The 14,550-nt window shown below is 40.1% G+C and overlaps 1 protein-coding gene across 2 annotated transcripts in view; it reads left to right on the top strand.

Annotated features, from left to right (window-relative positions):
- The window catches only part of GMPS (guanine monophosphate synthase), a 78,490-nt gene that overhangs the window by 829 nt on the left and 63,111 nt on the right, over positions 1–14,550 (top strand). The gene's annotated exons all lie outside the window — the stretch shown is intronic.

The following is a 14,550-nucleotide window of genomic DNA, read 5'->3' as shown; positions in this document are numbered from 1 at the left end:
CGGGGGTAGGTAGGGTCAGGGCCTCGCGTGCGGCATTCGAGCTGGGCCGGCCTCCGTCTTCCCGCCACCCGGTTTCCCGCCTGCCTTCGGTGAGGCTAGCCCAATTCCCCCACGTCGGCCTTGGGGTCCGGCGCGGCGAGGCCGGCCCTGGGTGAGGCCGTGTGGCCGTCCACCCCCGCCCCCGCCGGTCAGCGGCCCCCCTCCCCCCGTCGGATCCGGTGGCGGGAGGGTCGCTCACGCCGCTCCCCTCCCCCCAGTCTTCTCCGAGGAAAGGAGCATGTGTCCAGCCCCGCCCACTCCTTATTTTGCACAGTGGTTGGCGGTGGGACCGGCGCCGGGCCTTGGGGAGCCCCTCACGCACGCCGGCCGCCGCCACCGCGCCCTGGGGCCGGGGAAGTCGCGAGTCCCGGGTGCTGGGGAAGTTAACTCGAGGTGCGGAGTGGAGAGAGCAGTTTGGGCCGCCGCTGCGTTTCTCGTCACCTCCGACTCACTTTTTCTTTAGACCCTCTTCGTCTCGCTTCCGAACTGAGCACCTTCGCTTTCACTTCTGTGTTAAAATTTTCGTTGGCCCGGAGTTCTTTCAGACCCGCACAGTCCATGTTGTCAGCGGGAAACTGCAGTTTTGAATCGGGGTTTAGACTTAAGCCAGGTGTGCCTGTTATATACGCTGTTTAGGGCCTGGCTACGTTTCATTCAGGTGTGTGGAATTTTAGACGTCAGGTAGTGCCTTTTCAGGCAGCATTCTCTTATAAAGATGGTACCTCGTCACATCTTAGCCCTCTCTTTGAATAATTGCTTAGTCTCTAGTAAATATTCAAAAAAGTTATGTGTTGAACTAATGAGTAAAGATTATAAGCTATCTAATAAACTTCTAAACCGGGGAAACTGATGCTCAGAGTAGTTGGAAATCTTTCCGAAGATTTTAAAAGAAGCTTCTGTAAATCTTAACGTACAGCTCTTTCGTGTACACAAGTTAACTTACAAAGCATTTTTCTTCTGTTTAATATTGAGTCGTAAAATCGTTGAAAAGAGTCATCTTTGTGCTGGTAAAGGAAATGACTATTTGGAGGATTCAAACCTAATTTGCAGACTTTGAAAAATATGTGCTGGTTTGAAAACAGTGTTTTCCAAAATTAAGTGACAGCAGAAAGTTAAAAATTCAGTTTCCAAATTACTTTACTTGATTCAGGTGTAAAGAACATAAACTATTTTTTCTAGCTGGTATGTTTTTGTTTCGTTCAACTGGAATTTTACAGAGAATCTTACCAGTTTCATATAGTTGAGACTCCGTTGAATCGCTGATTACCTTTATTTCAAGGTGGTTTTGTAGTATAATCAAACATGTGTCTTTTCTGTGTTTTGGCCATGCTGCATGGCTGGAATGTTAGTTCCCAGATCAGGGATCCAACCTGGACCTCAGGCATTGAAAGCACATGAAAGCTAACCATGTTTTTGTGTGTGTGTGTGTGTTTTTTTTTTTTAACTTTGCTAACAATTAGATGTCAATCGAATTGAAAGCATTTTCAGGAGGAGCAATCACAGGAAAATAACATTTCATCAAATCTATGATTATTTCATATGCTCCTAAAGAGGGGAAAAAAATCTCTGTAAATGGTGTTGTAAACAGTGATATGTCGTTGATCATAAGGAACATGTCAGGTAAAGAGATGTTTAAATATGGGGAAATATGCATAGTAAAGTGGGTTAAATATGATATTCTGATAGTCCACCCAGAAATCTAAGTAGACATGTATTTTCTATAGCTTACCACTGAAGCAGCTTTCTTTCTGGCATAAAATAAAAGTACTGGACCCAGGCTTACTTTGTACATCTGTTGTGCCTCTTAAGTCCTAGTTGATAAATGAGAATGGGGAAAGAGCTGATTTTGAGTCCTATTATACATTTCAGTATTTTTCAGAGTTTTTTCTAAAGTAACATTTCTGCCTAATAGACATTAGGGAGAGACCTAACTAAATTCTGTAAAAGTATTTTCATTAGTTTTATCCAGAGTATCATTTTAGAGCTGGAAAGTATCTGTATGTTTTCTAGCTTCCTAAGATGAAAAAACAGCTGGAATTAGAATCTGGCTTTTCTTTTTTCTTCAGGGCTAGTTAGGTTAAGCATCCAAGGCAGAGAGTATTCTTTTCCTTAAAGACCTGACATAATATTATTTAGTTAAGATCTTATATGAATAAGAGCATAGGCAGTCAGCTCTTCTTTAAAAACTTTTTACAACCATTCAGTGATATATATGAATATATGTATATAGCAAATATTAGTGACTTTTTTCAATATTATTAAGGCAAGATTGTGAGAGTAATGCTCTTTGAGCTGCTTGTCAGACTTTCCACTTTTGGTCCCATCTAAGCCTTAGACACTTTATTTTGAGAGTCTTCATTGCTTTTGTACTGGCTTTCTCTACTTGTGAGAGGGGTCTATCTACTCAAACTTGCAGTGCATGGACTTCTCATTGTGGCTTCTCCTGCTGCGAAGCCCACTCTCCAGGTGCTTGGGCTTCATGAGTTGTGGCACATGGGCTCAGTAGTTGTGGTGCATGGGCTTAGTTGCTCACTGCCTGTGGAATCTTCCCGGACTAGGGCTCAAACCCATGCATTGGTAGGTAGATTCTAATCCACTGTGCCACTAGGGAAGTCCTAAGCCTTAAACTCATTTGGTTGGAGTAGAAGTAGGATCTGCCCTACTACTTTCACTGAGATGTTGACGAGGGTATATTGTACTTGGATTAAAGGTTTTTTAAAAAATAAATACTGTTAATTGTATGTTATATAGGATCTTGCAGTTCAGTTTGGTCGCTCAGTCGTGTCCGACTATGCGACCCCATGAATTGCAGCACACCAGGCCTCCCTGTCCATCACCAACTCCCGGAGTTCACTCAGACTCACATCCATTGAGTCAGTGATGCCATCCAGCCATCTCATCCTTGGCCGTCCCCTTCTCCTCCTGCCCCCAATCCCTCCCAGCATCAGAGTCTTTTCCAATGAGTCAACTCTTCGCATGAGGTGGCCAAAGTACTGGAGTTTCAGCTTTAGCATTATTCCTTCCAAAGAAATCTCAGGGCTGATCTCCCTCAGATTGGACTGGTTGGATCTCCTTGCAGTCCAAGGGACTCTCAAGAGTCTTCTCCAACACCACAGTTCAAAAGCATTAATTCTTTGGCGCTCAGCCTTCTTCACAGTCCAACTCTCACATCCATACATGACCACTGGAAAACCATAGCCTTGACTAGACGGACCTTAGTCAGCAAAGTAATGTCTCTGATTTTGAATATGCTATCTAGGTTGGTTGTAACTTTTCTTCCAAGGAGTAAGCGTCTTTTAATTTCATGGCTGCAGTCACCATCTGCAGTGATTTTGGAGCCCCCAAAAATAAAGTCTGACACTGTTTCCACTGTTTCCCCATCTATTTCCCATGGAGTAATGGGACCAGATGCCTTCCAAGGAGTAAGCATCTTTTAATTTCATGGCTGCAATCACCATCTGCAGTGATTTTGGAGCCCCCAAAAATAAAGTCTGACACTGTTTCCCCATCTATTTCCCATGGAGTAATGGGACCAGATGCCATGATCTTCGTTTTCTGAATGTTGTGCTTTAAGCCAACTTTTTCACTCTCCTCTTTTACTTTCATCAAGAGGCTTTTTAGTTCCTCTTCACTTTCTGCCATAAGGGTGGTGTCGTCTGCATATCTGAGATGATTGATAATTTCTCCAGGCAATCTTGATTCCAGCTTGTGCTTCTTCCAGCCCAGTGTTTCTCATGATGTACTCTGCATAGAAGTTCAATAAGCAGGGTGACAATATACAGCCTTGACATACTCCTTTTCCTCTTTGAAATCAGTCTGTTGTTCCATGTCCAGTTATAACTGTTGCTTCCTGACCTGCATATAAGTCGTTTTATATATATATATGTGTATATATATATATATATATAGGATCTTTAGTGATATATAGGATCGTTAGTGATATCTAGTGTTGAAAATTTAAATTTGCATTTTAACATTTAAGTTTTGAATTGAATGGAAAGATGATCTGAGATTTTTATGTGGGATACTTTGAACAACTATCCTTTATAAGGTAACCCTAATGTGCTGTGCTTAGTCATTCAGTTGTGTCTGAATGACATCTGTCCTTGGGATTTTCCTGGTGAGAATACTGGACTTGCAATTTCTTCTCCAGGGGATCTTTCCCACCCTATAGTACATTTTTTTCAAAGGTCAAAGTGGATTTTTTTTTTCCCTTTCAGATTTCATCTCATCTGTTAAGGTATTCACCTAGACTAGAAGAGCTGTTACAAAAGGAATGGGGTGTGTGTGTGTTTTTTTTAATTGTTTTCTCTATTCTTAGACCTGAAAGGTTTTTAAATTCCTCCAGGAATCTCAGATGACTTTGTCTTTAATTTAGCATGGGCCAGCTTGTCAATTATGGATAATAATTGTCTTTTAAGAATTTTTTAAAAATACAGATTTGTCCTATACTTATTCTAATGTCTTTGATACTTTTAAAGTCTCTTTAATGAATTATATATTAATCAGTGCTGTTTGGAGAAAGGAATGAATAATTATTTGATATCTAAAATGATGAAATTCTCCTTTGTTATGGGTACTTAAGGGCTTCCCAGGTGGCAATAGTGATAAAGAACCCACCTGCCAATGCAGGAGATAAAGGTTCTATCCCTGGGTGGGAAAGATCCCCTGAAGTAGGGCTTGGTAATCCACTCCAGTGTTCTTGCCTGGTGAATCCCATGGACAGAGGAGCTTGGCAGGCTGCAGTCCATAGGGTTGCAAAGAGTCAGACACAGCTGAAGTGACCTAGCACAGCACCGTGCTTAAACTATTTTCATGCCTCCTTCTAACCTAAACTCTTTTTAAATGCCCAAAATGAATGAAGTCCTCAGGGTTAATAGATGATTTTGAAGCACTTTGTGAACCAACAAAGAAGTAATAGAATCTTTTGTGATCGCATATATAGTTCTAGGTGTGGACTATTCTTGCTTGTTGTGGAAGAGTTGTTTTTTTTTTTTGTATTTGTTCAAGAATCACATTGGTTAAAAAAATAGTTTTACTGTAGTAATAGTGTGGTATTAGTTGGTTTTCTTGCTGGCTGACCCTTGCCTGCCATCCCTTCAGGTTAATGGTTTTGAGGACCTAGGAGATACTTTAGGTAGTTCAGTTTATATTTATAGACTCCCTAATATGGTCCACTACAACTTTATAGGGAATAAGGTGTTTGTTTGTAGTAGTGTGACCATATACTCTTTGTGTAAACTGGGGCACTTGAACATAAAAGGAGGTGCTAAAATCGTTTAAATTTCTAATAATTGTTGTAAAATATTATATAAAAAAATTTGCTGTGTTGTGTAAATCCAATTAAATAAATGGCAAAACTACTGTAGTGTAAGTTCAGATTGCTCTCTCTGAACATTTTGCACAGGAACACACAGTCTCATTCCTGCATGTATTTCACAAACAGCTGTATATCCCACTGGCTCAGCTGATAGAGGCCTGGAGGTCATGTACATTTTGCAACCTAAAGAACGGCAGTGGTACTACTGGCAGGTACACCAGGTGGCTGGCCAGAACAGCAGCTTCAGACATTCCTTCTATTAGCACCCATGACTGGATAGTTAGCTATCAGTAATTGTCAGTGTCCAAGTTCTAAGTGTACTTTGTACTTCATTTTATCAGGAAAATGTCAGGAAAGAGAGATGGGTTCTCAGTGGTTGGCTTTTAGAGTGAACCAGAAGTTAAAATGAGAATTCTATTCACTGCAACAGAGTACTAGGCAAAGCCATGGCAGAAGGTGGAAGTATAATAAATCCATACTATCTTACTTTAATGCAATTATTCATAATAATATGTTAAAAATGAAAGGGACGTAATATATGTTCCATTGGGTCAGCTGTTGGAATAACAGGTGTAAATTAGGACAGTTCTGGGCAAACTGGGCCATATGGTCACTTCAGTTACGGAGTACATCAACCTGAATTTGAATTTTGATTTCTCTAGTGACTGTATTTAAAATTTGGCTAAATTTCAAGCCTAATGTGTATACATTAAAAGTTTTGTTTTCTAAATTAGTACCTATTCTGAGAGTTATTCAGAACTTAAAAATTGAGTGCCAAAATTAAACGTTGAGAACCAGCAGTGTTGAAACTGACCAAAAGGTAAAATAATCTGTTCTAGTCTGCCATAACATTTACAGAGGACATTTTCCAAACTTTTAAAACTGCCTGGACATGTGAAATTCCCTGTTTCTCTTGTTCATCAACTGGAGAACAGAACCTTTTTCACTCTCAAAACGCATGGAGGTCTATGTAAAATTAAGTCACCCTCACCTTGTCTGTGGAGAAGGCAATGGCACCCCACTCCAGTACTCTTGCCTGGCAAATCCCATGGACAGAGGAGCCTGGAAGGCTGCAGTCCATGGGGTCGCTAGGAGTCGGACACGACTGAGCGACTTCACTTTCACTTTTCACTTTCATGCATTGGAGAAGGAAATGGCAACCCACTCCAGTGTTCTTGCCTGGAAAATCCCAGGGGCGGGGGAGCCTGGTAGGCTGCTGTCTATGGGGTCGCACAGAGTCAGACACAACTGAAGCGACTTAGCAGCAGCAGCAGCAGCAGCACCTTGTCTGTAATTCTTAGCCTCTGAGTGTTATTGTGAATGTAAGCCAGGGACTACAGAATTCTAAAATCTGCTTTGAACAAATTTTCAGTGAACAATCTCTAATTTGAATACAGTGATTGTAGATAGATCATTGTTTTGATGTATTACTGGCAATAGTAAAACATTTTTATGCTGTGATTTTTTTCCCCTCCTTTAACATTTCTTGAGAAATTTCGAAACAACAAGCAAGTTGAAAGAAATTTTAGTCGGCATCTGTATCTACCAGGTAGATTCTACTGTACAACAGCTTGAGATATGATTCAAATACCATAAAATTCACTCCATTTAAAGAGCACAATTCAGTGATTATTAGTATATGCACAGATTTGTGCAACTATCACCACAGTCAATTTTAAAACATTCTCATTATCCCCAGAAGAAATTCTGTACCCTTTAGCAATCAGTCCTCATGTTCCCTTACCCGGCCTCTCCCAGGGTTTCCAAGGTGGCGCCAGTGGTAAAGAATCCGCTTGCCAGTGCAGGAGACTTATATAAGAGATGCAAGTTCAATCCCTGGGTCAGGAAGATCCCCTGGAGGAGGGCATGGCAATCCACTACAGTATTCTTGCCTGGAGAATCCCATGGACAGAGGAGCCCGGCAAACTACAGTCCCTGGGGTTGCAAAGAGTCGGGCACAACTGAAGTGACAGCATATGCCTGCCTTTCCCTCCCAGCTGTAGGCAACCACTGATCTATTTTCTGTCTCTATAGATTTGCCTACTTTGGACATTTTATATGACTAGAATCTTAGAATATGTGGTCTCTTGTGAGACCTAGCGTAATACTTTCAAAGTTCATCCATGTGTAAGTACCTTATTCCTTTTTATTAGCAAATAGTATTCCATTGTATGGATATACAGTCGTGTCCGACTTGTTGCCACCCCATGGACTGTAGCCCACTAGACTCTATCCATGGGGTTTTCCAGGCAAGAGTGCTGGAGAGGATTACCATTTCCTCCTCCAGGGGATCTTCCCGACCCAGGGATCGAACCCAGGTCTCCTGCATTGTAGATAGACGCTTTACTGTCTGAGCCACCAGGGAAGTCCCTCCGGTATTACGTTGTGTGGATATAGCACCTTTTATTTATCCATTCATCGATGGATGGACATTGGATTGTTTACATTCTTTGGCTGTTATGGATAGTGTTGCTATGAATATTTCTGTATAGGTTTTTATATAAAAATAACTTCATTTTCATGGGTATATACCTAGAAGCAGAATTGCTGCGTCATGGACAGAGGAGCCTTGTGGGCTACAGTCCATAGGGTCACAAAGAGTCGGAACACGACTGAGCACTGTGGTAATTTTATGTTTAACCTTTCGGTGAACTGTCAAACTGTTTTCCAAAGTGGCTGCAGTATTTTACAATTCTGATAGCAGTATATGAGATTCCAGTTTCTTCAAATCCTTGCCAACACATGTCTTTGATTATAACCATCATAGTGAGTTTGAAGTGGTATTTCATTGTGGTTTTGATTTGCATTTCCCTAATGACAGATGTGGAGAAGGCAATGGCACCCCACTCCAGCACTCTTGCCTGGAAAATCCCATGGACGGAGGAGCCTGGTAGGCTGCAGTCCATGGGGTCACTAAGGGTTGGACACGACTGAGCATCTTCACTTTCACTTTTCACTTTCATGCATTGGAGAAGGAAATGGCAACCTACTCCAGTGTTCTTGCCTGGAGAATCCCAGGGACGGGAGAGCCTGGTGGGCTGCTGTCTGTGGGGTCGCACAGTTGGACACAACTGAAGCGACTTAGCAGCAGCAGCAGCAATGACAGATGATCATAAACATCTTTTTTTGTGTGCTTCTTGACTTTTTGTATATTTTCCTGGAAGAAATGTCTGTTTAGCTTTTTTGCCCATTTTGAAGGTGGGTTGTTTGTCTTTATTGAATTGTAAGAATTCATTATTTTAGTGACAAATCTTTTCAGAAAAATGATTTGCAGATATTTTCTGCAATTCTTTGGTTTTTCACTTTCTTAATGCTTCTTCTTACGAATAAAAGCTTTTAGTTTTAATGAAGTACTACTTATTTTTTAAAAATTTTGTCACTGTGCTTTTGGTGTCATATCTGAAAAATACTTCTTAATTCAAGATCATGAAGATTTGTAAAATTGCCTATGCTTTTTAAAAGTTTTATAATTTTAGCTTTACTGTTATGTTTAGGTTTTTGATCCATTTTGAACTAATCTTTGTGTTTGCTATAAGGTAAAGTACCAGCTTTATTTATTTTTTTTTCATTTGTGACTCTCCACTGTGGGCTTCCCTGGTGGCTCAGTGGTAAAGATTCTGCCTGCCAGTGCAGGAGCTGCAGGAGGTGTGGGTTCAATCCCTGGGTCCAGAAGGTCCCCTGGAGAATGGAATGGCAACCCAGTCCAGTATCCTCGCCTGGAAAATTCCATGGCATGAAGCGCCTGGGGGGGTATAGTCCATGAAGTTGCAAAGAGTTAGATGTGACAAGCGACTGAGCACGCATGCACTGCTGCAGTACCAGTTTTTTGAAAAACCTGTTACTTTTGAATGATCTTGGCACCTTTGTTGGAAATCAGTTTATCGTTTATTTTTGGACTCTGTTTTGTTCTGTTGATCTACATGTCTGTCCTTTTGCCGGTATCACATTATCTTGATTTTGTAATTTTAAAGATGGGACATGTGAGTCTGCCAACTGTATTCTCTTTTCTGAGCTTGTTTTGGCTATTCCTGCATCCCTTGACTTTCTGTATGAGTTTTAGGATATGCTTATCAATTTCTGCAAAGGATTTCGATAGAGATCATGTTGAATCTGTGGATCAGTATGGGGATCAGTACTGTCTTAACAGTATTAAGTTTTCTGACCCAAACATTGGATAACTTTTAAAATATAGGCTTTGTAGTTCTTTAGTAAAATTGTTTTATTCTATGTAATTGTTTAATGTTAATAAAACAATTAATAAAATTGTTTTATTCTATTTTATTCTATGTAAATATTACATAGCTTTTTTTTTTCCTTGGGTGCTTATTTAGTAAATTTATTTATTATTATTATTTTTTTGGCAAACATTTTTCTTTTTTTTTAATTTCTTTTTTATTTTTTTTATTTTTTTTTTTACTTTATTTTACTTTACAATACTCTATTGGTTTTGCCATACATTGACATGAATCCACCATGGGTGTACATGCATTCCCAAACATGAACCCCCCTCCCACCTCCCTCCCCATAACATCTCTCTGGGTCATCACCGTGCACCAGCCCCAAGCATGCTGTATCCTGCATCGGACATAGACTGGCGATTCGATTCTTACATGATAGTATACATGTTACAATGCCATTCTCCCAAATCATCCCACCCTCTCCCTCTCCCTCTGAGTCCAAAAGTCCGTTATACACATCTGTCTTTTTTGCTGTCTTGCATACAGGGTCGTCATTGCCATCTTTCTAAATTCCATATATATGTGTTAGTATACTGTATTGCTTTTTAAATATAGGTTTTGTAGTTCTTTAGTAAAATTGTTTTATTCTTTTTGATGCTATTGTAAATGGAATTTTATCTTAATTATGTATTTGGATTATTCATTACAAGTGTATACGATTGATTTTTTTATTTTGTATATTTATTTTGTATCCTACTGCCTTACTGAACCTATTTATTAAGTGCATTAATAGAACTCTTAGGACTGTCTGTATATAAAATCCTGTCATCTGCAAATAGAGATAGTTTTGCTTTTTCCTTTCCACTTTGGATACTTTTAATTTTATTTTCTTGCTTAATTGCCCTGCCTACAAATTGGAATCAATATTGCTGGGAGAAATTACCAATAACCTCAGATATGCAGATGGAACCACCCTTATGGCAGAAAGCGAAGAAGAACTGAAGAACCTCTTGATGAAGGTGAAAGAGAAGAGTGAAAAAGCTGGCTTAAAACTCAACATTCAGAAAACTAAGATTATGGCATCTGGTCCCATCCCTTCATGGCAAATAAATGGGAAAACATTGGAAACAGTGAGAGACTTTATTTTCTTGGGCTCCAAAATCACTGCAGATGGTGACTGCAACCATGAAATTAAAAGATGCTTGATCCTTGGAAAAAAAGCTATGACCAACCTAGACAGCATGTTAAAAAGCAGACACATTACTTTGCCAACAAAGGTCTATCTAGTGAAAGCTATGGTTTTTCCAGTAGTCATTAATGGATGTAAGAGTTGAACCATATAGAAAGCTGAATGCCAAAGAATTGATGCTTTTGAACTTGGTGTTAGAGAAGACTCTTGAGGGTCCCTTGGACTGCAAGGTGATTAAGCCAATCAATTTTAAGGGAATTGAACCCTGAAGATTCACTGGAAGGACTGATGTTGAAGCTCCAATACTTTGGCCACCTGATGTGAAGAGCTGACTCATTAGAAAAGACCCTGATGATTGGAAAGATTGAAGGCAGGTGGGGAAGGGACAACAGAGATGAGATGGTTGGATAGCATCACTGACTTGATGAACGTGAGTTTGAACAACCTCCAGGAGATGGTGAAGGGCAGGGAACCCTGGCGTGCTGCAGTCCATGGGGTTACAAAGAGTCAGACATGACTGAGTGCTTGAAGCACAACAGTACCTCGTACTTTTGAATACAAGTGGTGAGGGCAGAAATCCTTGTTCTTGATCTTAGTTGGGAAAGAAAGCATTTAGTCTTTCACTGTTAAGTGTGATGTTAGCTATGGGTTTTTCATAGATGCTCTCAGACTAAGGGCATTTCCTTCTAGTCTTAGTTTGTTGATTGTTTTTATTATGAAAATATGTAGGATTTTTGACAAATGCTTTTTCTCTGTGTAGTCAGATGGTCATACGGTTTTTGTTTTTCATTGTGTTGATATATAATATCAGATTGATTTTTGGATGTTAGACCAAATTTACATTCCTGGGATAAATCTCACTTGGCAATGATGTACAGTCCTTTTTTATAAGTTGCTGAATGGACTTCCCTGTCAGTCCAGTGGTTGAATCCGCCTACCAACACACAGGACATGGGTTCCATCCTTGGTCTCTGAAGATTCCACATGCCGTGGGGCAACTAAGCCTGTGCGCCACAACTCCTGAGCCCTCGCATCCTAGAACCCGTGCTCTGCAACATGAGGAGCCACGGCAGTGAGAAACGCGAGCACTGTCAGGAGACGGTGGCCCCCTGCTCGCTGCAACTAGAGAAAACGCGTGTGCAGCGACAAAGACCTAGTGCAGCCAAGCAAACATTTTTTTAATTAACAAAAATAACAAGTTGCTGGATTTGGTTTGATAGTTTTGTTGATTTTTACATCTATATTCATAAGAGGTAATTAATGGCTTAGAGTTTTCTTGTAATATCTTTGGTTTTGATACTAGGACAATACTGGCCTCATAGAATGAGTTTTGGTATACCTGTTCACTTTTTCTTTTTCTGGCCACACCATGCAGCTTGAGGGATCTTAGTTCCCTGACCAGGGGTCAGAGCTGTCCTCACTTCAGTGGAAGCTCAGAGTCCTAACCACTGGACTATCAGGGAATTCCCTATCATTCCCTTTTTACTAAACTTGCTTTTTTTGTGGTCAGTTTTTGGACTGAGATCCTAGATTACATTTTAGTGGACCATTTTCATATTGTTACTTTACTGTAATGAGCTGTGAGATACATTCCTCCCAAGTGCAGCACCTGATTGAGCAAACTAAGCCACAAGACTTAGAACTGGACTGAAGAAGGTATTTCTTTTAGAGGTGATTGATATACATTGAGTGGATATAGCTTGATTTAGACTAGAAAACTTTAGGGATAAAAGTATAAATTTTTAATGGGTGATTAATCAGTCTGCTTAAGTGGATTTAACTTGATAGATTTTTGGTTTTGAAACAGGAGTGGCTCTTGGATTTGAGTGTTAGCCTTGTTACTGACAGCATAGCAGAGCTTGACCAACCAGTGCCCCTGAAGGCTGAGGGTTATGTTGCTTATTGTAGCATTGTCTTTCAGTTTGTGGGGAGAAACGGTAGTTTGAAAAAGGTCACTAATAGGTGATTTCTTTTGCTTATTGTTACAGAGGTAAAATGCACATGTAGTGAAGTGCTCAGATCTTTTAAGTATACAGTTTGAGTTTTGACAAATAAATGTACCCATGTAATCACTACCCTATTGAAGATACAGAACAGTTCCAGCACTCCCAAAGTTCCCTTGTGCCCGTGGCAGTCAGTTCCTCCACTCCTTCAGCACCAACCACTGCTCTGATTTCTGTATCTGTACACTAGTTTTGTTCATTGTCATCAGTGGAATCATATAATGATTCGGCTTCTTTTATACAATATAATGTCTTTGAGATTTTATCTGTGTTGTGTGTATCAGTGATTTGTTCATTTTTATTGTTATGTAGTATTCCACTATAATACCAGAATTTTTTATCCATTCATATATTGATGGCCGTTGGGATTGTTTCCAGTTTTGTGGGCATAGGTTTTCATTTCTCTTTTGTAAATACCTAGGAGTGAAATATGGAGAAGGCAATGGCACCCCACTCCAGTACTCTTGCCTGGCAAATCCCAAGAACGGAGGAGCCTGGTAGGCTGTAGTTCATGGGGTTGCTAAGAGTCGGACACGACTGAGCGACTTCCCTTTCACTTTTCACTTTCATGCATTGGAGAAGGAAATGGCAACCCAGTCCAGTGTTCTTGCCTGGAGAATCCCAGGGACAGGGGTTCCCGGTGGGCTGCCGTCTATGGGGTCACACACAGTCGCACACGACTGAAGCGACTTAGCAGCAGCAGGAGTGAAATTGCTGAATCAGAGGATAGCCCCAATAGGTTTTGGTATTCCCCACTTCCTGCAGCTTGGAATACTTAAGCTGTAATAATAGACTACTTGATGCTTGTAAGAGATAAGACTTGATATAGCAAAACAGAGTTTTAAAAAGTTGCAGTATAATGTTTTATCCTTAAGATGTTTTTAAAGTATCTTACTCAGCTGTATTTTAATCAGTATAGCATGTGGTTTGTGGACAAGCAGGCTTCTTTTAGATAGATTTATAAAACAGTAGAAATGAACCACTACTTTATTTGATAGTACAGTTTGAATTTTAAATAAAAAATAATTGGATAGTAAAGCTGATTAAAATAAATAGAATTTGAAGCATTGTGGATTTAACAAGAGTGGATGTTTTAAAAATGCAACCTTGGCATTGGTATACTATTTTCATATGAAAAGTGTTTTCAGGTATTAGAAAAGAAAATTTCTATCAATTTGTCTGTGAGACATATTATGTCCAGTCTGGTGTCTCTTGAGTTCACCAGGCTTGGCCTTCCAGAGGTTATTTTATAGTGCTTCTAAGTGGTTTCTCTTTCCTGATGGAGTTCTTCATTCATTATCCCCTTACAAAAAAGAAGTATGCAATTGTATTTTAACCTCTAAAGGCAAAGATTCACTGTAATATGTATTTTGAAGTCATGGTCATAGAGAACTAAGCATGATAATAACCATCTTGTACAGTTTCCCATACATTCTTACATATTTCTGCTATAAATGGCCAGGGAAAGCAGAATCATAATTTGTTACTGATTCATAACCTGCCATGAATGCTTTGATGTTAGATAGTTTAAAAAAAAAAATGCTTTAGATTGATTCAGAAACATTTTCAGAAAAACAAGTGATACCTACTTCTTGCTCAAGAGTTTGTGGGTGAGCTGAGCTGAGCTCCACTACTCTCATCTTTTGCTTGGACCAGTAAGTAGCTCACAGCGTTTTCATGGTGATGACAGAAGCACCGGAGACAAGTGGAAACGTGAAGATGGCTTAAGGTTTGGCACACCGTCTCCACTGCCTCATTACACTGGCAAAAGCAGGTGTCATGGTTGAGCCCAGTGTCAAGATATGGAAATATATTCCGCCT

This window comes from Ovis aries, chromosome 1 (genome assembly GCF_016772045.2).
Source record: "Ovis aries strain OAR_USU_Benz2616 breed Rambouillet chromosome 1, ARS-UI_Ramb_v3.0, whole genome shotgun sequence".
Lineage (NCBI taxonomy): Eukaryota > Metazoa > Chordata > Mammalia > Artiodactyla > Bovidae > Ovis > Ovis aries.
Note: the sequence above shows the minus strand (reverse complement) of the source record. Positions and strands in the feature narration are given on the sequence as shown.